General features: G+C 48.7%; 1 long non-coding RNA gene across 1 annotated transcript; it reads left to right on the top strand.

Moving 5' to 3' along the window:
- Positions 1-1,638: 1,638 nt before the first annotated feature.
- On the top strand, positions 1,639-24,481 carry LOC119955469. Its single transcript, XR_005458477.1, has 3 exons — positions 1,639-1,667; positions 16,468-16,647; positions 24,377-24,481. It is a non-coding gene; the product is annotated as an uncharacterized LOC119955469 (long non-coding RNA).
- Positions 24,482-24,757: the final 276 nt, after the last annotated feature.

Below are 24,757 nucleotides of genomic sequence, written 5' to 3'. Positions count from 1 at the left end.
CAGTTTTCAGAGTTCCCTGTCGCACCGGAGCAGAGAGCAGCACAAACTTGCAGTGATGCGTGAAAAACTTTCATTTTAACTCACTTTAGTTCTGACACAAACTCCAGTGCAGTTTAGGCTAAAAGGTGGCCAAGGCAAATCTCGGCTAACAGTTTACCTTCATGTAAATAGTCTAACCCGCCAATACATTTTTTTCTGCTCCTGTTATAGAATTTCATAGAATTTACAGTGCAGAAGGAGGCCATTCGGCCCATCGAGTCTGCACCGGCCTTTGGAAAGAGCACCCTACTTAAACCCACACTTCCAACCTATCCCCGTAACCCAGGTAATCCCTTTTTGGGCACTAAGGGCAACTTAGCACGGACAATCCACCCAACCTGCCGACCTCTGGACTGTGGGAGGAAACTGGAGCACCCGGAGGAAACCCACGCAGACACGGGGAGAACATGCAGACTCCGCACAGAGAGCGACCCAGCAGGGAATCGAACCTGGAACCCTGGTGCTGTGAAGCCACTGGACTAACCACTGTGCTACCTTTTTTTTTTGCAGTTGTTTTTTTTTCTAGACCCCCCTCCTTCAAGCTCCTCCCTCGTCCATGAACTATTTACCGGCCACCTGGAAGATTTCACGGTGTGTTTTTCTTTGCAAGTCAGACGCTCAAAAACTGCTCCGTGTGACAAGTGTCTTGAATTCCTCTATCCTATTTTTAGTGCACTATTCAATATATTTGCGCCAAGTTCATGTGTCCAATATTTCAGCAGTGTTTTTTAAGTTGTTTAAAAATAACTGTGCTCAGCGGAAAAATCTCAACTCGCTGACCCCCTGGCTTCTCGGCCTGCCTCTTCTCCCTATTTTTAAGTAGCCTTTGCTTCACAGCTTTTGCAGTGGGTCTGGTTGGGATAATGGATTTTTCATGTGGGTGATTTACACGCACTGCACTGCACTTCCGCACAGCAGCCCCACACTGTGGTAAATGGTGGATGCGGAGAGGAGGTTTCCTCTTGTTGGAGAATCTAGAAACAGGGGGTCACTGTTTAGAAAGTAAAGGGTCACCCCATTTAAAACGTAGGCGAGGAGGACTTTTTCCCCTCAGAGGGCCGTGAGTCACTGCAACTCTCTTCCTCAAAAGGCGGTGGAAGAAGCGGAATCTTACAATCGTTTTAAGGCCGAGGTGCATAGATTCTTGATTAACATGGGGGGGGGGGAGTGGGGGTTGCAAAAGGCTAGCAGCGGTGGGCAGGAATGTGGAGCTGAAATTACAATCAGATCAGCCATGACCTTATTGGAACAGCGGGGTAGAGTCGAGGGGCCGAGTGGCCTACTCCTGCTCTTAATTCATATGTTCACAGATTAATTGAAAGCAATTTGCCCTGGCAGCAAATTGAAAAATTAACCCTCATCTGCTGGGCTGACACTGGCTGTTCACACTTAAGTATAACTCCGTAATTCACACTGTATTGTATATACATGAGACCATGCATTTGTAAGCGCAGTTGCGTTGCCCGACCACTAGCGGGAGTAGCGCTGGGAATGCTTAGGAGTTTGTACAGGGCTCCACCCTTGGCACCGCCCACGACTCCTCCCCCTGGACTGCTGTGTAAATACCAATGCTCAGAGCCAGTCGTTCAGTTCATCGAGAGTTCAACGCGGAACAGGCTGGCTCTGTTGTAAGTAGATTAAAACCACTGTTCATATCTTAAAGCACGTGTCTAGTGAATTGATGGTTCCATCAAGTATATAAGTATTATTTTAAAGTTCTACACTCAAGGTAGAATCATTTCCCAAAAACTTTCATCAATTGTCAAATGCTAACAAGGTCATAACCCTATTTTGTGTTAACATTGAGATTAGAGGGCAGCACGGCGGCGCAGTTGGTTAGCACTGCTGCCTCACGGTGCCGTAGGTCCCAGGTTCAATCCTGGCTCTGGGTCACTGTCCGTGTGGAGTTTGCACATTATTCCCGCGTTTGTGTGGGTTTCAAAGATGTGCAGGGTAGGTGGATTGGCCACGCTAAATTGCCCCTTAATTGGAAAAAATGAATTGGGTCCTCTAACTTTGTTTTTTTTTAAAAAACATTGAGATGAGCAGACATTCTGGGTGGAATTTTCTCATTTTCTCATTTTTTTGCCAAGTGCGGCGACAGGCGGGGAGAGCACTGTGGAAGCCGTAGGCGCAAAGGGTGGCTACCGCCGCCATATTGTTAGGGAATTGGGGCCATGTTTTCCACGCGCCCCGCGGCACGTTTCACGGTGGCAGAGGCAGCCCGCCAGTGGCCGGCGGTGGGACCTTCTGGGCCCGCCACTGACATCGGGGTTTCCCGTTGTTTGCAACCCCCAGCCAGTACCGGGAAACAAATGGGGGGGGGTACATTCTGACAAAGCTCGCCCGCTCCAGCACCTCAGTATTTAAAAGCTTGCGATGTCCATACAAATTTTAAAAAATATAACACCCCCTCCCCCACACCCAGCCGGAGCTCCACCCATGGAACCCTCCACAACAAACTAATCACCCTCACATAACACTCACCTCCCCCACAGAACACTCACCTCCCCCACAGAACACTCACCTCCCCCACAGAACACTCACCTCCCCCACAGAACACTCACCTCCCCCACAGAACACTCACCTCCCCCACAGAACACTCACCTCCCCCACAGAACACTCACCTCCCCCACAGAACACTCACCTCCCCCACAGAACACTCACCTCCCCCACAGAACCCTCACCTCCCTCACATAACACTCACCTCCCCCACAGAACACTCACCTCCCCCACAGAACACTCACCTTCCCCACAGAACACTCACCTCCCCCACAGAACACTCACCTCCCCCACAGAACACTCACCTCCCCCACAGAACACTCACCTCCCCACAGAACCCTCACCCCCACAGAACACTCACCTCCCTCCCCACAGAACCCTCACCTTCCCCACAGAACCCTCACCTCCCCCACAGAACACCCACCTCCCCCACAGAACACTCACCTCCCCCACAGAACACTCACCTCCCCACAGAACCCTCACCCCCACAGAACACTCACCTCCCTCCCCACAGAACACTCACCTCCCCCACAGAACCCTCACCTTCCCCATAGAACACTCACCTCCCCCACAGAACACTCACCTGCCCCACAGAACCCTCACCTCCCCCACAGAACACTCACCTCCTCCACAGAACACTCACCTTCCCCACAGAACACTCACCCCCCCTCCCCCACAGAACACTCACCTCCCCCACAGAACCCTCACCCCCACAGAACACCCACCTTCCCCACAGAACACTCACCTCTCCCATAGAACACTCACCTCTCCCACAGAACACTCACCTCCCCCATAGAACACTCACCTCTCCCACAGAACACTCACCTTCCCCACAGAACACTCACCTCCCCCATAGAACACTCACCTTCCCCACAGAACACTCACCTCCCCACAGAACCCTCACCCCCACAGAACCCTCACCCCCACAGAACACTCACCTCCCTCCCCACAGAACCCTCACCTCCCCACAGAACACTCACCTTCCCCACAGAACCCTCACCTCCCCCACAGAACACTCACCCCCCCCCCCCCCCCACAGAACACTCACCTTCCCCACAGAACCCTCACCCCCACAGAACACTCACCTCCCTCCCCACAGAACACTCACCTCCCTCCCCACAGAACACTCACCTCCTCCACAGAACCCTCACCTCCCCCACAGAACACTCACCTCCCCCACAGAACACTCACCTCCCCCATGGAGCCCTCACCTCCCCCACAGAACACTCACCTCCCCCATAGAACACTCACCTTCCCCACAGAACACTCACCTCCCCCATAGAACCCTCACCTCCCCCCACAGAACACTCACCTTCCCCACAGAACACTCACCTTCCCCACAGAACACTCACCTCCTCCACAGAACACTCACCTCCCCCACAGAACACTCACCTCCTCCACAGAACACTCACCTCCCCCACAGAACCCTCACCTTCCCCATAGAACACTCACCTCCCTCCCCACAGAACCCTCACCTTCCCCATAGAACACTCACCTCCCTCCCCACAGAACCCTCACCTTCCCCACAGAACACTCACCTTCCCCACAGAACACTCACCTTCCCCACAGAACACTCACCTCCCCCACAGAACACTCACCTTCCCCACAGAACACTCACCTCCCCCATGGAACCCTCACCTTCCCCACAGAACACTCACCTCCCTCCCCCACAGAACACTCACCTCCTCCACAGAACACTCACCTTCCCCACAGAACACTCACCTCCCCCATAGAACCCTCACCTCCCCCACAGAACCCTCACCTCCCCCACAGAACACCCACCTCCCCCATAGAACCCTCACCTCCCCCACAGAACACTCACCTTCCCCACAGAACACTCACCTCCCCCACAGAACCCTCACCTCCCCCACAGAACACTCACCTCCCCCATGGAACCCTCACCTCCTCCACAGAACACTCACCTCCCCCCCACAGAACACTCACCTCCCTCCCCACAGAACACTCACCTCCCCCACAGAACACTCACCTCCCCCACAGAACACTCACCTCCCCCACAGAACACTCACCTCCTCCACAGAACACTCACCTCCCTCCCCACAGAACACTCACCTCCCCACAGAACACTCACCTCCCCACAGAACACTCACCTTCCCCACAGAACACTCACCTCCCCAATGGAACATTCAGCTCTTGGGAGGTGTGCATCATCAGGGTATACCCCGATTTGGAACTGGCTAAACGCCGTGCCGGTTTTAATAAAGTCAAGGCAGTTCCCCACAAGGAAGGTGTGAGATTTGGAATGCTGTATCTGTCCCGTTTGTGGATCACCTTCCGGAAACAGGAATACCTCTTGGACACCCTGGAGGAGGCGGATACGTTTCTTCGAGACCAAGGGATTGGGAATTTGCAAATACTTTGAATTCTTAAAATGTTGTTGCCCTGAGTTGTTGGGGATTGTGTTATTAGTTGAATTGCTGTATTACTGTTACTGTGTTCCTCTATCCATCACTTTCCTCATGGTTTTCTTTTTCGTTCTAATGAGTTGGGTCTGGTGCTTGTGAGCTGGGGGGATGTGGAGGACAGGATGGGGGTATCTATTTACTCGGGTTCTTCTTATTTTTTTGTTTGGTATTGGGTTTGGGTGTTTTGGCGGGTTCAGGGTAGTCCCGGGCCTTGTCCGGGGGCCGCCATGCTGGTGTGAAAACCAGTAAACAGAAGGGATGTGGGGGACAAAATGGTGTGAGGAGGGTAGGGTTTTGTTTGGTTTAACTTGAGGGTGGGAGGGTGGGAAATCGGAGGGGGGGGGGGGGGGTGATGGGATAGCTGACGGCTTGAGTATTGTCAGGGTGCTGCGGTGTGGGAGTCGGCGGCAGTGGAGCCAAAAGGTGCGGCTTGGGCATCTGGAGGGGTTTGGCTCAAGCAAAAATATGGCTGATTGCCAGGGGGTAGGGGGCAGATGCCCCCTCACTCGATTGGTAAATTGGAATGTCCGAGGCCTGAATGGTCCTGTTAAAAGGTCGCGCATATTTGCTCATCTGGGGGCGGACTTGATGTTTCTCCAGGAGACTCATTTGAAGGTGGCAGACCAGATAAGACTGAGAAGGGGATGGGTTGGTCGGGTGTATCACTCTGGTCTGGATATGAAAGCGAGAGTGGTTGCCGTGGTAATACGTAGAAGGGTGTCTTTCTCAATGAAGAGGTTCATTGCTGATCTGAGTGGTAGAGTGTTGGTGAGTGGGCGATTGGAGGGCTCCCAAATAGTACTGTGCAATATATATGCCCCAAATTGGGATGATGTGGACTTTGTAAGGCCGGTTCTGTCCCTGAACCTGGATCTAGATTCGCACAGATTCATCCTTTGGGGAGACCTTACTACAGTTCTGAATCCAGAGATAGACTGATGAAGCCCTAGGTCTGGGAGAACGTCGGTGATGGCTGGGGAGCTGTCAAAATTCATGCAGCTCATGGGGGCGGGGTGGATCCATGGCGCTTTGGGAGGCCTACAGAGAGGGAGTGTTCTTTCTTTTCACATGTTCACAAGTGATTATTCTCAAATAGATTTTTTTGTTTTCGACAAGTAGCTGAGTTGCGGGGACAGACTACTCGGCGATCGTGGTGTCTGACCATGCCCCTTACTGGGTGGAGAACTGCGGACGGAGAACCTTTGACTTAGAGACCACAGTGGAGACTGGACATTGGTCTCCTTGCAGACCAGGGAATATGTGAGAGGTTGGAAGGGGTCATTCCTAATTATGTGGATCAGAGCGACACTGGGGAGGTCTCCACCGGGGTGTTGTGGGAAGCACTGAGGCTGTGGTTAGGGAATAACTCATTTCATTCCAGGTGCTTAGGCTAAGGGTGGAGCGAGAAGAGCAATTGAGATTGGTGGAGGCGATCTTAGCAGTTGATCGCAGTTACCTGGATTCACAGAATGAAGCACTGTTGAGGGAGCGTCAGAGGCTCCAGATGGAGTTTAATTTGGTCACTTCAGAGGAGGTGGTGAGACAACTGCGCAGAGCCAGGGGGTTCATGTACGAATATGGGAGAAGTCTGGTAGGCTGCTAGGGTAAGAGGTAGATGTAGGAGAGGTGGTTACAGACCCAGCACGGATTAATAAAACGTTTGCGGCTTTCTATCGAAGGCTAGATCAATCAGAACCGCCAACGGGGGACGAACTGAGACATAGATTCCTAGATAGGTTGGAGTTTCCGAGGGTGGGTCAGGCTAGGATGCAGGGTTGGGGGCACCAGTAGATCTGCGGGCGCTGTTGGGATGTGTGAACTTGATGCACTCAGGGAAGGCCCCAGAACAGGATGGATTCCCAGCTGAATTTTATAAATGTTTCGGCGCGTCTCTGGGTCTGTTCATGGTCCGAATGTACAATGAGGCGCTGGAGAGGGGCTCACTCCCCCCTACACTGTGGCAGGCTACCATCTTCTTTATCCACAAAAAGGACAAAGATCCTGAGCAATGTGGATCTGATCATCCAATTGCACTCCTGAATGTAAATACAAAGCTTCTGGCCAAGATCTTGGCCACCCGTATTGAGGGATATGTTCCGGGTGTGGTTGGAGAGGATCCAACTGGGTTAGTAAAAGGCAGAGTGTCGGTAATCAATGTACGGAGGCTGCTGGACATAATCATGATGCCCGCTGGAGGAATTGAGGTCGAGGTTTGCAGCAAATTGTGCTTTGACAAAGAGTCATTGGACTTGAAACGTTAGCTCTTGTCTCTCCCTACAGATGCTTCCAGACCTGCTGAGATTCTCCAGACCAGACCTGTTGAGATTTTCCAGCATTTTCTCTTTCTTTTCTTGTGCTGTCAATGGATGCCGAGAAGACATTCGACCGAGTGGAATGGGCAGACCTATTTGACGGCTATTTGTGCCCAGCTTCACAAGATCAATCTGACATGCTTACTAGAGGGGATGAAAGAAGAGTTTAAAAGGTGGGACAGTCTGCCTCTCTCTTTGTCCGGAAGACTCCAGACTATTAAGGTGGTGATACTGCTGAGGTTCCTTTTTGTATTTCAGAACATCCCAGTCTTTTTGCCCAAATCCTTTTTCAGAAAGATGAATAGGCTGGTCCTGGGCTATGTGTGGGCAGGAGGGTTCCCCGTATTAAAATAATTTGTCTGGAGAGGAGTAGACGAGGGGGTGGCCTGGCCCTTCCCAATTTTCAGTGTTGCTACTGGGCTGCTAATATTGTTCTGGTCCGAAGATGGATGGTGGTTCAGGGCTTGTTATGGTGCAGAGCGGAGGAGGCCTCATGTAGAGGGACTTCCTTAATGTCATTGGTTTTAGCTCCCCTTCCTTTTTCACCAGGTAGATACTAATCAAACCCAGTGATGGTTTCCACTCTGAGGGTTTGGAACCAGTGCCAGTTACATGTTGACTTGGAGGGCATGTACAGAAAGGCTCCAATTAGTGGTAACCATGGATTTGTCCCAGCCAATCTGGATGCCAGGTTTAAGGAATGGGACCGCTTAGGGATCCACTGCTTTGAGGGCCTGTTTGTGGGTGGAAGGTTTGGGGACCTAACTGAACTGACGGAGGCCTATCAAATGCCCAATGGTAATGAGTTTAGGTACCTCCAGATTAGGGCCGTTTTGAGTAAAGCGTTTGTTTCCAATGTTGCCGCCCTTGAGTCTACAGGACAGGCTCCTCTCAGATGATGGGATTAGGTGGGGGGTAAGATCTTCAATGTGTGTGCTGAGTTGGCCAGGGGTGAGGAGGTTTTGATGGTGACGGTGCGGCAGAAATGGGAGGAGGAACCGGGAGGCGCAGTGCAGGGCTGGATTTGGGAGGAAGCATTGCGTTGGGTTAATGCGTCCTCACCATGTGCCACACAGTCTTATGCAGCTTAAGGTTGTGCACAGAGCAAATATGACACTGGCTGGGCTGAGCCGTTTCTTCCAGAAGTGGCTGATCAATGTGCATGAGGCGCCGGACTCCAGGCGAACCGTTTCCACATGTTCTGGTCCTGTCCAAAACCGGTGGGGTTTTGGAAGGGTGTGACAGGTGTTCTGTCTCAGGTGATGGGGATGGTGGTCACACCTTCTCCATGGGTAGCTATCTTTGGTGTGTCTGAGGATCCTGATGGTGGGGTAAAGGGCCGATGTTGCGGCATTCGCCTCCCTCCCAGCACAAAGGAGAATTTTACTCAATTGGCGGGCCGCAGACCCGCCAAGCGCTGGGTCATGAGTATGGGACATTGCTTTTTTTTTCTATAAATTTAGAATATCCAATTATTTTTTCCAATTAAGGGGCAATTTAGCATGGCCAATTCACCTACCCTGCACATCTTTGGGTTGTGGGGGCGAAACCCACGCAGACACGGGGAGAATGTGCAAACTCCACACGGACAGTGACCCAGGGCCGGGATTCGAACCCGGGTCCTCAGCGCCATAGGCAGCAATGCTAACCACTGTGCCACCGTGCTGCCCCGAGTATGGGACATTGCTGAGTTCCTTCATTTGGAGAGAATCAAGTTCGCCATTGGCGATTCGGACAAGGGGTTCTCCGTGAGGTGGAAGCTGTTCATCGACTTTATCAAGAACTACTAGACCGTAAGCGGGGGTGGGGAGGGTGTGTGGGGGTGGGGGGGGGGGGGGGGGGGGTGGGGGGGGGGGTGGGGGGGGGGGGGTGAAATAGGGGATGGCAATGAGGTGCAGTAATTATTGACTGTGGGTTGGGGGGTACTTTATTTTGTTTTAATCAAAAAAAATTATTCGGGATAGTTGATGACATATATAGTGGGTTTGTGTTGTATAGCACTGTTGTAGTGTTAGATGCATTGTTTTTCAAATAAATGTACAGTACCCAATTAATTTTTCCAATTAAGAGGCAATTTAGCATGGCCCATCCACCTACCCTGCATATCTTTGGGTTGTGGGGGCGAAACCCAAGCAAACACGAGGAAGAATGTGCAAACTCCACACGGACAGTGACCCAGAGCCGGGATTGAACCTGGGACCTTGGCGCTGTGAGGCTGCAGTGCTAACCCACTGCGCCACCATGCTGTTAGATGCATTGTTAATATGTTATGCAGTGTTCAATGTTATTTTTTTTTATGGACTGTTCCTGTTCCTGTTCTCTGTGCGCTTTGGATATATCTCAATAAATTATCTTTTTAAAAAAAAGAATAGAAGTGAAGTAAAGTCACCATATCACAGTCCAGCTGTCCAGGCAAGTGAGCGAAGCCAGTCCCACTTGCATGCAGCATTTCAGTCATACATGGATCTTTGCCCAGGTTTCCGCACACGGCCCACTTACTGGGATGATGCTGTGCTATGTATAAGGGTTCAGGATGGGAGGAGGCAGCCCCCAGTGTCACCAGTTACACATGAATTCTTCCGAAGAACTGTTTAATCACTGTCACTGTACCCGGCGTGAAGCTTTCTTCCAGGATTGTCAACAGCTCTCGGATTAACTGGTAATCTCCAGGAATGGGAAGATAAATATCCCAGGCTACTGCTGCTCGCAATCTGGGAGCAAAATAAATCGGGCTTCACTTTGGGCTCAGGACTTACAATCCATCTGTGAGAACACCTGTCCGTGCCGCAGACACTCTACAATCAGCTTATACAGTCAGAGCTAATGTGCTGTAAGGAGTTTAAGACTGAGGTGTTGCAGCCTCTTACTGCGTATTGAATGATAATAAGCGAACACTGCATAGGGAGAGGGGGACAATGGGAGGAAGGGCTGCATCGCCAGGGGAGAATGGAGTGTCTCGGTATCCTCAGCCTATTCATTGTCAGTGAACGCCAGGATTGCTGCTCTAGCAAGTTTGGTGGGGGGGGGGGGGGGGGGGGGGCTGCGCGCGCAGGGGGGGGGGGTGGGGGGGGGGGGGATCGCGGCTGGTGTCCCTGGTGTCTCTGCACAAATCTCCTGTTAACAAATTGCACGAGGCAATTTCATCTCCATCCACATTCCCTCCCAGGCAGGTGCAGGAACTATTCAGGCCGATAGAGAATCTCATGCAGTTGCGTCTTCAGTGTTCTCCAGCCTCAGACACACCTATTCCACCAAATGCAAACTTCCCATGAATGAGCTGCTGGGAAGGCTGGGCTGGATGCCAAGAACATGGAGAAGCCCCCCCCCCCCCCCCCCCCCCCCCTGCCACGAGGAGGGATACCCCACACAGAATTCAGCTCATTGCATCGGAGGGCAGGGGGTCATTGGGGTCATTGGAGACTGTTACCCTGGTCAGCTTGACCAATCAGAATAAAGGCTCCAGATCACCAAGGAATCAAGCATAACCAATAAACAGCAGCTCTTACAGGGCAAAGTATGGTGGAGGGCCTGGGGGGGGGGGGGGGGGGGGGGGGGGGAGAGTATGGTGGAGGGGCCTGGAAGGACAGTCGGAAAGGGCTTGAGGAAGCGTGAAGGGCGTATGGGAGAGTGGGAAAGGGCCTGGGCGGCCAGGGGGGGTGGGGGGTCTGGACGGAAATTTGGGGAAGGGTCTGAAACGCAGAATCTTTACAGTGCAGAAGGAAGCCATTCAGCCCATCATATTTGCACTGTGTCTTTGAAAGTGCAATCTACCTAGTTCCAATCCCCTGCTTTATCCTATAATCTTGCACATTTTTCCCTTTCAGTTAGCAATCTAATTCCCTATGGATTGCCTCAATCAAACCTATTTCCTTTTTTAATTTTTAAATAAACTTAGAGTACCCAATTCATTTTTTCCAATTCAGGGGCAATTTAGCGTGGCCAATCCACCTAACCTGCACATCTTTGGGTTGTGGGGGAGAAACCCACGCAGACACTGGGAGAATGTGCAAACACCACACGGACAGTGACCCAGGGCCGGGATCACCTTGGCGCTGTGAGGCAGCAGTGCTAACCGCTGTGCCACCGCGCTGCCCCAATCAACTCTTTTTCCTCCACCCTCTAAGGAAGCTCGTTCCAGACTCCCTCTGGGTAAAACATTTTCCCCTCAGATCACTTACTCCTTTTGCCAATTATGTTGAATCTGTGCCCTTCTTGTTCTTGATGCTCTGTTGAGTGGGAACTGTTTCTCACTATTTATCCTGGCCATACTCCTCAGGATCTTGACTACATCTGCCAAGTCTCCTCTCAGCCTCTCCAATCTATTCTCATAGCTGCACGTCTTTATCCCTGGAGTCATTCTTATGAATCTCCTCGGCACCCGCCCCAACGCCTTCACACCCTTCCTCATATATGGCACCCAGAAATGGACCAACATGACCTCCTTACTCTTGAGTCTAGAGGGAGAGTGGGGGAGGGTCTGCACAGAGGTGGAGAGGGTCTTGAGAGAGAGTGGGGGAGGGTTTGCAGGGAGCTAGAACAGGGTCTAGAGGGAGAGTGTATACAAGGGATTGGCACAGAAGTGAGCTTAAAACTGTGGTTAGTCGGCGACTTTTATCAGACAACACTCCATTACATCACGAGTGTGGTATAGAAAGGGCAACACATTATAATTAAGATTATCATTGCTTCTTGTTAAAGTTTAGCCTGGCAGTGATAAACTTGTGTGTGATTTAACCACACCTTGCATCTACAACGAGACATTTCTAATGACACTAGGGGAATTTATCAGCCAACCTTGAAAATCCTAATGGCAAAACAGAAGTTATAAATTCTCAGCAAGCATGTCGCCCTCACAATGTTTGAATAAGCTGTCATAAACCTACATTTATTTATTATCATGATTCAGGGACACCCCAGCGACAGGGAAAAAACCAGTAATGGGGACTGATATGTAATCTGATGGAATGTGACAGTGAGTCATGTTTAACTATATGGATCAACGAGACTCAATTGTCACTCTATATTGGGTCAGTTCATCTGAGTCAAGTTGCAGCAGCTGATGCAACAATTGGCCTCCCTGATCTTGAATTTAGTAAGGGGACGATTAGGCGGGGATCGCCCGTCTCGATTCCGTGTCCTGGGAGTCAAGAACTTGCCTACATGTTAACTTTGGTTGAGGGCTGAATTTGAGCTTGCCTCTCCCCAAAGCGATGAGATAAGCAGCGACGGAGTTTTGCAAATGTCCAATGGTCATTGGCTTGTTGACATTGACACCGTGATATTGTGTGGGGAGAGGGGGGGGTGATGATAATAATCTTTATTGTCACAAGTAGGTTTACAATGCAATGAGGTTACTGTGAAAAGCCCCTAGTCGCCACATTCCGGTGCCTATTCGGATACACAGAGGGAGAATTCAGAATGTTCAAATGACCTAACAGCAAGTCTTTCGGGACTTGTGGGAGGAAACCGCAGCACCCGGAGGAAACCCACGCGGACACGGGGAGAATGTGCAGACTCCGCACAGACAATGCCTCAAGCTGGGAATCGAACCTTGGACCCTGGCACTGTGAAGTCACAATGCTGCCCGTGATGGTATCAGTTTCTCAATACTTACAACCCTCTGAACACTGGTGGAAGCTGGCGACAGCACAAAATCTTTTCAACAACTCGTATCCAACAATTTCTCCATAGATTTGTCAAAATGAACATATTAACCCTCGACATTAGTGTATCAGTCACCAAAAGTCCATCCATTTAACAATGGCACTCTAATCTTCCTAATGGGTGCCTGAAATGTACAACTTGAAAATTTTTACAGTTGCCTCTTCTTCGTGCCTCTGGTCAGATCGTTATACTCGCGAATAAATCTTGAAACCTCCTGACTTGCAACAGTTTATTCTGAATGTCCTTCATTCTCTTTTGTTGATATAATAACATAATATTCCATCATAGCAAGCCATTTTGACAGAGGCAGTAGGTTAGAATCTGCATTTAATTCGCTTTATAACATTATTAGAACCTGCTTCTCGGGCAGCGCGGTGGCACAGTGGTTAGCACTGGTGTCTCACGGCGCCGAGGACCCGGATTCGATCCCAGCCCCGGGTCGCTGTCTGTGTGGAGTTTGCACATTCTCCCCGTGTCTACGTGCGACTCATCCTCACAACCCAAAGATGTGTAGGGTAGGTGGATTGGCCACGCTAAATTGGCCCTTAATTGGGGAAAAAAAAGAATTGGGTACTCTAAATTTATTTTTAAAAACCTGCTTCTAATTTGGAGTCATTATGTAGTTGTGAGGGTATGGGTCTGTACAGGTGAGATGGGCAATCAAATTCCAAACCTTTTCAGAGTGTAAATTCCGTTGCTCGCCATTGTGATAGTTGTGTGAAGTCTTGTCCATCCTGCATCTCAAAAACAGTTTAAAGGAACCCATTGACATGCCGTCTACATCCCATATTTCTTAGAATAATAATCCCAGAGTAAGGGATCGCTCATTTAAGGCAGAGATAAGGAGGATTTACTTCTCTCAGAGGGCAGTGAATCTGTGGAATTCTTTACTGCAGAGGGCTGCAGGGCCTGGGTCGTTAAATATGTTCAAGGCTGAGATAGGCAGATTTTTAATCAGTGAGGGATTCAAGGGTTATGGAGATAAGGTGAGAAAGTGGGGTTGAGAGTTATCATAGCAGATCAGTCACAATCTCATTGAAGGGCAGAGCAGGCTCGATGGATCGAGTAGCCTACTTCTGCTGCTAGATCTTATTGATCATGGGCTAATTGTCACCACGAAAGACATTTTCATTCATAATATGACTGCAAGCTTTAACTTAGACGTACAGGTTCCTATGTATGTGCAGCACATTGATCTACACAGTTACGCGCATCATTTAGATGTTTGTATGTCAGAAACTGTGACATTAAGTCATGTTCCCAAAGGCACTGTCAAGAAAGGAAAACAGATTATTTTGGTTCAGTAAGCAGATTAACTCAGTTAATTTGTCCATTGCTTAATCTTGATGTCAATGTCAATTATTCCACGCACCCCCCTTCCCTCAATATTCTCTATTTCACATGTCCCCAGGAATCTGTCAAATGTATTATAAATATTAGTAATTCTTTGGAACATCATCTTTGGAAAGTGTTTGCCGATAGGGTTAAAATTTATTACTATTTTTCTTTTCGTTTCATTACCCTGGTGGTCTCGTGTACATCTAGGCAGTACCTCCTGATTTCCCTGGCGGACTAGTTATACAGTAATATGTCGGTGTCACCTAATCTCCCTGGTGATTATCTCTACATGTCATCTGATTTCTTTGATGAACTGAAGGACTATCTGTTTGGAGAACCAAAGTTTAATGTGGGACGAGTTCTAATAATACGTCCCCATTGCCTAACAAACAAGCAACCAAACTATCATTGGCAAATTGTGAATTCAGAATTTCGGAGAACCTTAAGTCCTTAAGTCCACGTGTATCTAAACTGAGTATTGTGAACCTCTTCAAAAAGAAAAAGGAGGCTTTTGTACGGTCTCGAAGGGTGGGGACAGTCAAAACCCTTGAGGAGTACAAAGAATGTAGGAAGGTACTTAAGCGGGAAATTAGGAGGGCTAGGAAGGGTCATGAAAAGTTCTTGGCAAGTAGGACTAAGGTGAATCCCAAAGCTTTTTATTCATATGTAAACAACAAGAGGGTGGCCAGGGAAAGGATTGGACCACTTAAGGACAGTGGGGGGAATCTATGTGTTGAGCCAGAGGAAATGGGCGAGGTACTAAATGAGTACTTTGCGACAAAGTACTTTTCACTAAAGAAAATGACTTTGTAGAAGATGATTCTTGGGTAGGGTGTGGGGATAGTCTGGGTCATGTTGACATAGAAAAGGAGAAGGTATTGGGTCTTTTAAAAGACATTAAGGTAGATAAATATCCAGGGCCGGATGAGATTTACCCCAGAGTACTGAGGGAAGAAAGGGAGGAAATAGCGGGGGCCCTAATTGACATCTTTCTATCCTCATTGGCTACAGGTGAGATCCCAGAGGACTGGAGCATAGCTAATGTGGTACCGCTGTTTAAGAAAGACAGCAGGGATAACCTAGGAAACTATAGGCTGGTGAGCCTCACGTCGGCAGTAGGTAAATTATTGGAATTAATTCTCAGGGACAGGATATATATCCATTTGGAAACAAATGGACTCATTGGCGATAGACAGCATGGTTTTGTGAAGGGGAGGTTGTGCCTCACAAACTTGATTGAGCTTTTTGAGGAGGTGACAAAGATGATTGATGAGGGGAGGGCGGTGGATGTTGTTTACATGGATTTCGGCAAAGCCTTTGACAAGGTACCTCATAGCAGACTGGTACAAAAGGTGAAGTCACAGGATCAGAGGGGAGGTGGTAAGATGGATACAGAACTGGCTCAGGGTATCAGAAGGCAAAGGGTATCAGCAGAAGAGTGTTTTTCTGAATGGAAGGTTGTTACTATTGGTGTTCCACAGGGATCTGTGCTGGGGCCTCTGTTGTTTATAGTGTAGATAAACGATTTGGAGGAAAAGGTAGCTGGTCTGATTAATAAGTTTGTGGATGACACCAAGGTTGGTGGAGTAGCAGATAATGTTGAGGATTGTCAGAGGATACAGCAGGACATATATAGGATAGAGACTTGGGCAGAGAAATGGCAAATGGAGTTTAATCCAGACAAATGTGAGTTAATGCATTTTGGTAGGTCTAACATAGAGGGGAAATTTACCGTAAATGGCAAAGTTCTTAGGAATATAGAAAGCCATAGAGATCTGGGCGTGCAGGTCCACAGATCTTTGAAAGTGGCAACATAAGTGGACAATGTAGTCAAGAAAGCTTATGGGCTGCTTGCCTTCATTGGACGGGGCAGCGAGTATAAAAACTGGCAAGTCATACTACAGTTGTATAGAACCTTGGTAAGGTCTTGACATGTTTGGAAGGATTTGTGGGTTGGCGTTCAACCTGTTTAACCACATGATGGACACACCTTCCTTGGCCATCAAGTCCTAAGGTAAATTTGAACCTTGAGCTTCAGGCTCACAGTTAGGGACACTACCCACTGAGTGACAAGACCTCTCTTCTTCTGGATTACTTCCCTGCATTATGAAAAAAAAATGGGAAGAGGTGAAATCCAGCCTTCCAACAGCATGTTTATAAACATTAATATTGTGCTCCTGCCTCTCCAGGTTCAAAATCAACAGGAATCGAACTGTCCCTTTCCACAGATGGCAAAACAATCTTCTGGGCACTAAAATGGACTCGATCGTCGTTAGAAACCTGCAGCATTTCAGGCGGGTCAAACTACACGGAAAACCCAACATTAGCTCCTTATCCGACTCTCTCTAATAATACAAGCGAATAATCATGTGAGGTTTGGTTTTTTTGGTTCCTCTGGTTTGGAATGATCAATATGTGGATCTGAAACACGGTTGTGGTATTTAGCTGTGCTGCTGCCTCTATGTACTCCTTCTGAGGACGCTGTCCAATTGGCTCATTCTGCTTTGGATATTCAGGTTAAATAAGAGACCCCCCACACACCTCCCCCAACAGATAGGAAGCACTTGCATTTATATAGCACCTTTCCTGATCTCACAACGACCCAAAGCACTTCACCATCAATGAAGTATTTTTTGGAAGTGAGGTCGCTGTTCTAAGATGGGGAATTGCAGCGGCTAATTTGTGCACAGCAAGATCCCAGAAACAGCCATAAGATAATGACCAGATAATCTGCCGGTGGAGCATTCTCTGGGAAATTCTCCAATTTCTCTTCTCTGAAACAGTCTCACGGCATGTGTACATGTACAGCCTGAGAGAGAAGAATCCATAGAGTCCTGACAGTGCAGAAGGAGGCCATTTGGCCCATCGAAACTGCACCAACCCTCTGAAAGACCACCCTACCTAAGTCCACCTCCTCCCCTTTTCCGCAACCTCATCTAACCTACACATCTTTGGATGCTAAGGGACAACTTAGTGCGGCCAAACCACCTAACCTGCTGGCCTTTGGATTTTCGATTTCATAGAATTTACAGTGCAGAAGGAGGCCATTCGGCCCATTGAGTCTGCGCCGGCTCTTGGAAAGAGCACCAGACCCAAGGTCAACACCTCCACCCTATCCCCATAACCCAGTAACCCCACCCAACACTAAGGGCAATTTTAGACATTAAGGGCAATTTATCATGGCCAATCCACCTAACCTGCACATCTTTGGACTGTGGGAGGAAACCGGAGCACCCAGAGGAAACCCACGCACACACGGGGAGGATGTGCAGACTCCGCACAGACAGTGACCCAAGCCGGAATCGAACCTAGGACCCTGGAGCTGTGAAGCAATTGTGCTATCCACAATGCTACCAGAGCACCAGGAGGAAATCCACGCGGGGAGAACGTGCAGACTCCACACAGTCACCTAAGGCTGGGATTTCACCCTGGTTCCCGTGCTGCGAGAGAGAACACGTGCCATTCCCAGTTATTTCATTTAATTTCAATTCAGATTACCCAATTAGGGGGCAATTAAGCGTGGTGAATCCACCTAACCTGCACATCTTTGGAATGTGGGGCAGACACGGGGAGAATGTGCAAACTCCACATGGACAGTGACCCGGGGCCGGGATCGGACCCGGGTCCTCCGCGCCGTAGGCAGCAGTGCTAAGCATTGCGCCGCTGTACTGCCCGCCATTCTGAGTTAATATCAGAACAGCACCCACACAGTAGGCGAGGTGAAATGCCCAGAGCAGAATTCTATAAATGCTGTGAAATACCTTGAATGGCTCGTGACCCACTTTCATTCTGAGTCACTTCCATGCGTTCAATTCATTGGCGTACATGTATCAATTACTTCAGTGGGTCAGGGGATAATAATCTCTGCCCATATTCCCTTTATACTGCTGCTCCACACCCTGCAACCCCCCCCAAACCACTTAAACACCAGCCAAATCGTGACGTAAACACAATCAGCCACAATTTTGTGCACAGTCCTTCAGCATTGCACCCAGCAGAGACTGAAAAGCCTCAAAGTGTCCTGCAGACGATTGTCCAGAATCTCACAAAATACAGAAGCTGCCGATCGAGCCTGTCACCTCAGAATGGATTAAATCCCTGCCGGTGGATGACGAGGAAGCACAGCAAACGGCACAGGCAGAGTCAGGGCAGAGTATTGCAAGCAGCTTGTGGTAACCTGAATGAAACCCATTTTAATTAAGTGAGTATCTGTTGCTGGCGTCGCACCTCATTCATCAGATTTACACGTTAGCAGCGTGCAGATACTTGGAGCACAAGCTCCACCATCTGACCTGTAGAAACAAAAATGTCCCTCTGGTAATCAAGGATTGAGACACCTGGCGCTACCAACATGAGTGCAAAAAAAAAATGCATTTATAAGGAAACCTTTGATAAATATGCCCACTGAATTGGTGACTGCACGCTTCAACAATGGTGACGTTTTTGCCGCCAGTTTGCCAAGTGCTACCCTGGACTATCTGTCAGCTGAGATGGTCAGCGGTCCCCAGGAATCCAGCAGACGCTTGATCAGTCACTGAAAGGTGCACCAAAAATGTCCAAAGGATGATTCCTTTTCCCTCTCCAACGCCATCTCCATTTAAGGGGAAGGCGGCGGCACAGTGGTAATGCCACTGTTTGTTCAAGAGACTAGCAATCCAGAGGTTTGTGGGTTCAAATCCCGTCAAAGCAGGAACTTAAATTCAATTCAAAATAAATCGGGAATTAAAAGCTGCTGGTTTAATGGTGACCATGAAAGCTGTCGTTAAAAAAGCTGCTTCGCTAATGTCCCCCTCGGGGGAAGGAAATCACATCCTTAGCTGGGTTGGCTTGGCCTATGAGTGCTTTCAGTGTGGTTGACTCTGAAACTGTCTGTATCAAACCACCAAAAAAGGTTTACAGGAAATGAAACTGACAAACGCAGGCCTGTCAACCTTGCAAAGTACTCCTTACTGATGTCTCGAGGCTTGTACCAAAATTAGGATTGTCCCACCGATTGATAATGTCCCAGCTACTATCACCATCCCTGGGTATGTGTTGTCCTATCGTTAAGACCGAGCCAGCAGAGTGGCATGCAGTCGAGAGTGAGTTACCCACTGAGTCCTCAACATCAATTCTGGACTCCATGAAGTCTCGTGGTATCAGGTCAAACATGGGCAAGGAATTCCCCTGCTGGTTACCACGTACCGTCCCCCCTCAGCTGATGAGTCAGTACTCCTCCATGTTGAACACCACTTGGAGGAAGCATTGAAGGTGGCAAGGGGACAGATTGTACTCTGGGTGGGGGACTTCAATGTTCATCGCCAAGACTGGCTCAGCTATACCATCACAGACACAGAGCTGGGTGAGTCCTGAAGGACGTAGCTGCAAGACTGGGCCTTTGTAGGTTGGTGAGAGAACCATCAAGAGGGAAGAACCTTGTTGACCTCATAATTGCCCATCCTGCCAGGTGCAGATGCATCTTTCCATGACAGCATTGGTAGGAATGACCGCTGTACAATACTTGTGGAGACAAGGTCCTGTTTACATTGAGGATACCCAAGGATACCCCCCAGCATGCGGTGTGGCCCTACCACTGTGCTAAATGGGATAGATTCCGAACAGATTTAGTAACTCATGATAGGTATCTATGAGGCGCTGTGGGCCATCAGCAGCAGCAGAATTATATACAACCACAGGATTATTTGCATACCAAAGAGCAGAAGTCAAATGGGAAGCACATAATATGCAGCTGCCCCTTTATACTGCTTTCTGAGGCTTTGGTTAAACTCAGCAAAAAGGAAAGCCTTGCACGTTATACAGTGTCTTTCCCGAGCTCCAAGTGTCCCAAAGTACTTTATACAATGAAATAGTTTCTAAGTATGGTCACTGTTGTTATGTTGAGGACAAAATGCTATTCTTGGTTTGACACAGCGAACTGTACATTGACTCAATGCCAGTTTTCACTGGAACATTCAGGCTGAACACTCCATGACAGTGCTGATAAGGTTGGCAGAGAGATTGATTTCCATTTATGTAGCGCCATTCGGGGCCAACGGACTTCCCAAAGCATTTTACAGTCATTGAAGCACTTTTTAAAAATGTTGCTATTGTTGTAAACCAGGAAACGGGCAGTCAATATACAGGATCCCACGAATGACCAGATAATCCATGTTGTTAATTTAGGGATAAATGTGGACCAGGACACCAGGGTTAACTTCCCAGTTCTGCTCCAAAACTGTACCATGGGATCTTCCTGAGCAGACAGGGAGGGCCTCAGTTCAACCTCTCATTTAAAAGAGGACAGCCCCGGCAGTGCAGCACTCCCTCAGCACAGACTGGAGTGTCAGCCTTGATTTTATTTTTGTCAAACAACCAAAAGAACAAAAAAAAGTACAGCACAGGAACAGGCCCTTCGGCCCTCCAAGCCCGTGCCGACCATGCTGCCCGTCTGAACTAAAATCTTCTACACTTCCTGGGTCCGTATCCCTCTATTCCCATCCTATTCATGTATTTGTCAAGATGCCCCTTAAATGTCACTATCGTCCCTGCTTCCACCACCTCCTCCAGCAGCGAGTTCCAGGCACCCACTACCCTCTGTGTAAAAAACTTGCCTCGTACATCTCCTCTAAACCTTGCCCCTCGCACCTTAAACCTATGCCCCCTAGTAATTGACCCCTCTACCCTGGGGAAAAGCCTCTGACTATCCACTCTGTCTATGCCCCTCATAACTTTGTAGACCTCTACCAGGTCGTCCCTCAAATCCTGGAGTGTGATTTGAACCCAGAGCCTTCTGGCACAAAAGTGGGAATGCCATTAACTGAGCCAGGGATGACACTAAGCAGTGAGGTGCACGGTGGCACACTGGTTAACACTTACAGCACCAGGGACTCGGGTACAATTCCAGCCTCAGGTCACTATGTGGTTGGACCTGCTCCCTGCGTCAGAGTGGATTTCCACCGGGTGCTCAGGTTTCCTCCCACAGTCCAAAGATGTGTAGGTTAGGTGGATTGGCAATGTAAAATTGCCCCTTAGAGTCCAGGGATGTGCAGGTTAGGTTACAGGGATAGGTGGACGAAGGAGGGGACATGGGTAGAGTGCTCTTTTGAAGGGTCAGTGGAGACGCGATGGGTCAAATGGCCTCCTTCTGCACCATAGTGATTCTATGATCACATACTCAGCATCTGAGCATAAACCCACCTCATGAGAAGGCTTCAGAAGACACATCTGGTCATCATGGTAGATTTTACCACATCCCTATTCTATTTCTATTAGGGGCAGCACGGTAGCATTGTGGATAGCACAATCGCTTCACAGCTCCAGGGTCCCAGGTTCGATTCCAGCTTGGGTCACTGTCTGTGCGGAGTCTGCACATAGTCCCCGTGTGTGCGTTGGTTTCCTCCGGGTGCTCTGGTTTCCTCCCACAGTCCAAAGATGTGCAGGTTAGGTGAATTGGCCATGATAAATTGCCCTTAGTGTCCAAAATTGCCCTTAGTGTTGGGTGGGGTTACTGGGTTATGTGGATAGGGTGGAGGTGTTGACCTTGGGTAGGGTGCTCTTTCCAAGAGCCGGTGCAGACTCGATGGGCCGAATGGCCTCCTTCTGCACTGTAAATTCTATGATAACTATGATTTCTCTTTCCCATCATCTACAATTTGCTAAGTTCCAGCCCCTCTCCTTACTGCTTAGCTGCCTATTCTGGTTAGAGCTCATCCACAATTATAGCACAGGAGATCATTCAGCCCATTCCATCTACCTGTGCCATATTTTTGAAAGCAGTCCAGTTACCCCCACTCAACTGCTGTTTCCCACATTTCTCTGTAAATTCTACCCCTTCAAGTATTTATCCAATTGATTCTCTTTTGAAAGTTTTGATGGAATCTGTGTCCATTTCCCTTTCAAGCAGTACATTCCGGATCATTAAAAGGTTTGCTGCATGAAAATATTTTCCCTCAAGTTGCACCTGGTTCTTATTCCATCACCTTAAGTCGGTCTCCTCTTGTAAAGTCTATTGCCGCTGCAAACACTTTCACCCTAATCCTAACCCTATTAACAAAGCACTTTGTGATTTTGACCACCTCCAAAATAAAATCACTACTTAATGTCCCAATTCTCAGGGGATAAGCCCCAGTGTATCATGTCTCTCCACATAACTGAAGTCTTTCATTCCTCTTGTCTTTCCAGTAAGTCTTCTCTGCACATTCACAAACTCTTTCTGAAGTGTGGTGCCAGAATTGGCCATAATACTGCAGCTCGGGGCCTCCCCAGTGTTTTATGAGGGTTTAAAATAGCTTCCTTGCTTTCGTACTCTATGCCTCCAGATTCCCGAATGACTTTCAATAGACTTCTCAACTTATTCTGCCATCTTCAGAGATCCGTGCATGTGCCCCAACCCCTCTCCACAGAGGTCCTCTCTGTTCCTGCCTCTGCCTGTTTCACACCATCCACAAGCTGTGAAATGAAGCCCTATTTGCCCAGGTCCAGGTCATTAACATGTAACAAAAAGAATGATCCCAAAACCCAACCCTTGTGACGTTACAATCACACTTCCCGTCAACCAGAAGAACAAGAATTTGCCCATCTTTTCGCTCTCCTTTCTTCCCCTTGCCAATTTTGCATTCACACACCCACTCTTCCTTCAATACCGAGAGTTTCAATTTTTCAAACATCAAAACGCTCCCCCACACCCCCTCCTGTGTGTACGTTCTGCAGCCGTTTTAGATTATGGACATGCCACCAACCCGTTGTGCAAAAGTTCCTCAGATTTCTCTCACTCAATCCCAGATTGGCTTGGATTTGTTCATTGTCACCTGTACCGAGGTACAGTGAAAGGTATTGTTCTGTGTGCAGCTCAGACAGATCATTCCATACATGAAAAGAAAATACATTATTGGGCAAACATAAAATACACAATGTAAATGCGTAGACACAGGCATGGGGTGAAGCACACAGGAGTGTAGAGAAGACGTGTGAAGAGATCAGATTAGCCCATAAGAGGGCCGTTTAGGAGTCTGGTAACAACGGGGAAGAAGCTGTTTGAAGTGCGTGTTCTCAGACTTTTGTATCTCCTGCCCGATGGAAGAAGTTGGAAGAGTGAGTAAGCCGGGTGGGAGGGGTCTTTGTGCTGCCCGCTTTCCCAAGGCAGCAGGAGGTGTAAACGGAGTCAATAGATGGGAGGTGGGTTTGTGTGATGGACCGGACAACTCTCTAAGGTTTCTTATGGTCTTGGGCCGAGCAGTTTCCATACCTGGCTGTGATGCAGCCAGATACGATCCTCTCTATGGCGCACCTGTAAAAGTTGGTATGAGTCAATGTGGACATGCCGAATTTCCTTAGTTTCCTGAGGAAGTATAGGCGCTGTTGTGCTTTCTTGGCTGTAGTGTCGACGTGGCTGAACCAGGACAGATTGTTGGTGATATGCACACCTAAGAATTTGAAGCTGTCAACCATCTCCACCTTGGCCTCGTTGACGCCGACCGGGGTGTATATGGTACTTTGCTTCCCAAAGAAAATGACCAGCTCTTTAGTTTTACTAACACTGAGGGAGAGATCGTTACCATTAAAGAGAGAAGGATATGTCCTATAGTGTGCAAATTCGGACCAGTCTTCTGTCCTGATATGTTAGGGAAGGTAACCAACCACTATTCCCCATCGCACAGGGGAGGCACAGGTTCTCACACTTTGAAAAGTTTTAAATACATTTTAGCCAGGGTTACCTCCTAGAAACATAGAAATTAAAAGGCAGAGGCCAAAGTACTATCAGCTAATTCAATACACAAACACAGAATTGATTGTGAAGATTAGATTACACAAGGTTTGTGTGTGGCTGGGAAAGCACTTTTGGCAATGAAATGAGAAAATCCTCTTAGAAGCTTCAAAGAGACAGGGATGGGTTTAATCATTCTCTTCCTATTCCCCCTCCCCTCTGCACCCACCCCCAATGCTTCTGGTCAATTATAATCTCCAAACAACAAGACCTCACGAGGGATAACATGGAATTCTGATTTAAATTTAAATTGCAGAAGTGCATCCAGATCCAGGAAAGTTTGAATTAAGAAAATAAATGATCCTCTTCACAGCAAAGAATCAATTAACAACGAATCCCCTTTTTGTTTTGTACAGAACACCATACCGTTGAGTTTGGGCCAAAGTCAATTGGTTCGGACGTAACCCCATCAAGTATAAACAGGAGGTTCGATAGTGAATTGATAGACGGCGTGGGGTCTACCTCAGATGGATTCAGGTGGAGTGGGCAGCACGCTAGCACAGTGGTTTGCACTGTTGCTTCACAGCTCCAGGCTCCCAGGTTCAATTCCCGGCTTGGGTCACTGTCTGTGTGGAGTCTGCATGTTCTCCCCTCGTCCGCGTGCGTTTCCTCCGGGTGCTCCGGTTTCCTCCCACAAGTCCTGAAAGACGTGCTGTTAGGTAATTTGGACATTCTGAATTCTCCCTCTGTGTACCCAAACAGGCGCCGGAATGTGGCGACTAGGGGCTTTTCACAGT

This window comes from Scyliorhinus canicula, chromosome 21, assembly GCF_902713615.1.
Source record: "Scyliorhinus canicula chromosome 21, sScyCan1.1, whole genome shotgun sequence".
Taxonomy (NCBI): domain Eukaryota; kingdom Metazoa; phylum Chordata; class Chondrichthyes; order Carcharhiniformes; family Scyliorhinidae; genus Scyliorhinus; species Scyliorhinus canicula.
Note: the sequence above shows the minus strand (reverse complement) of the source record. Positions and strands in the feature narration are given on the sequence as shown.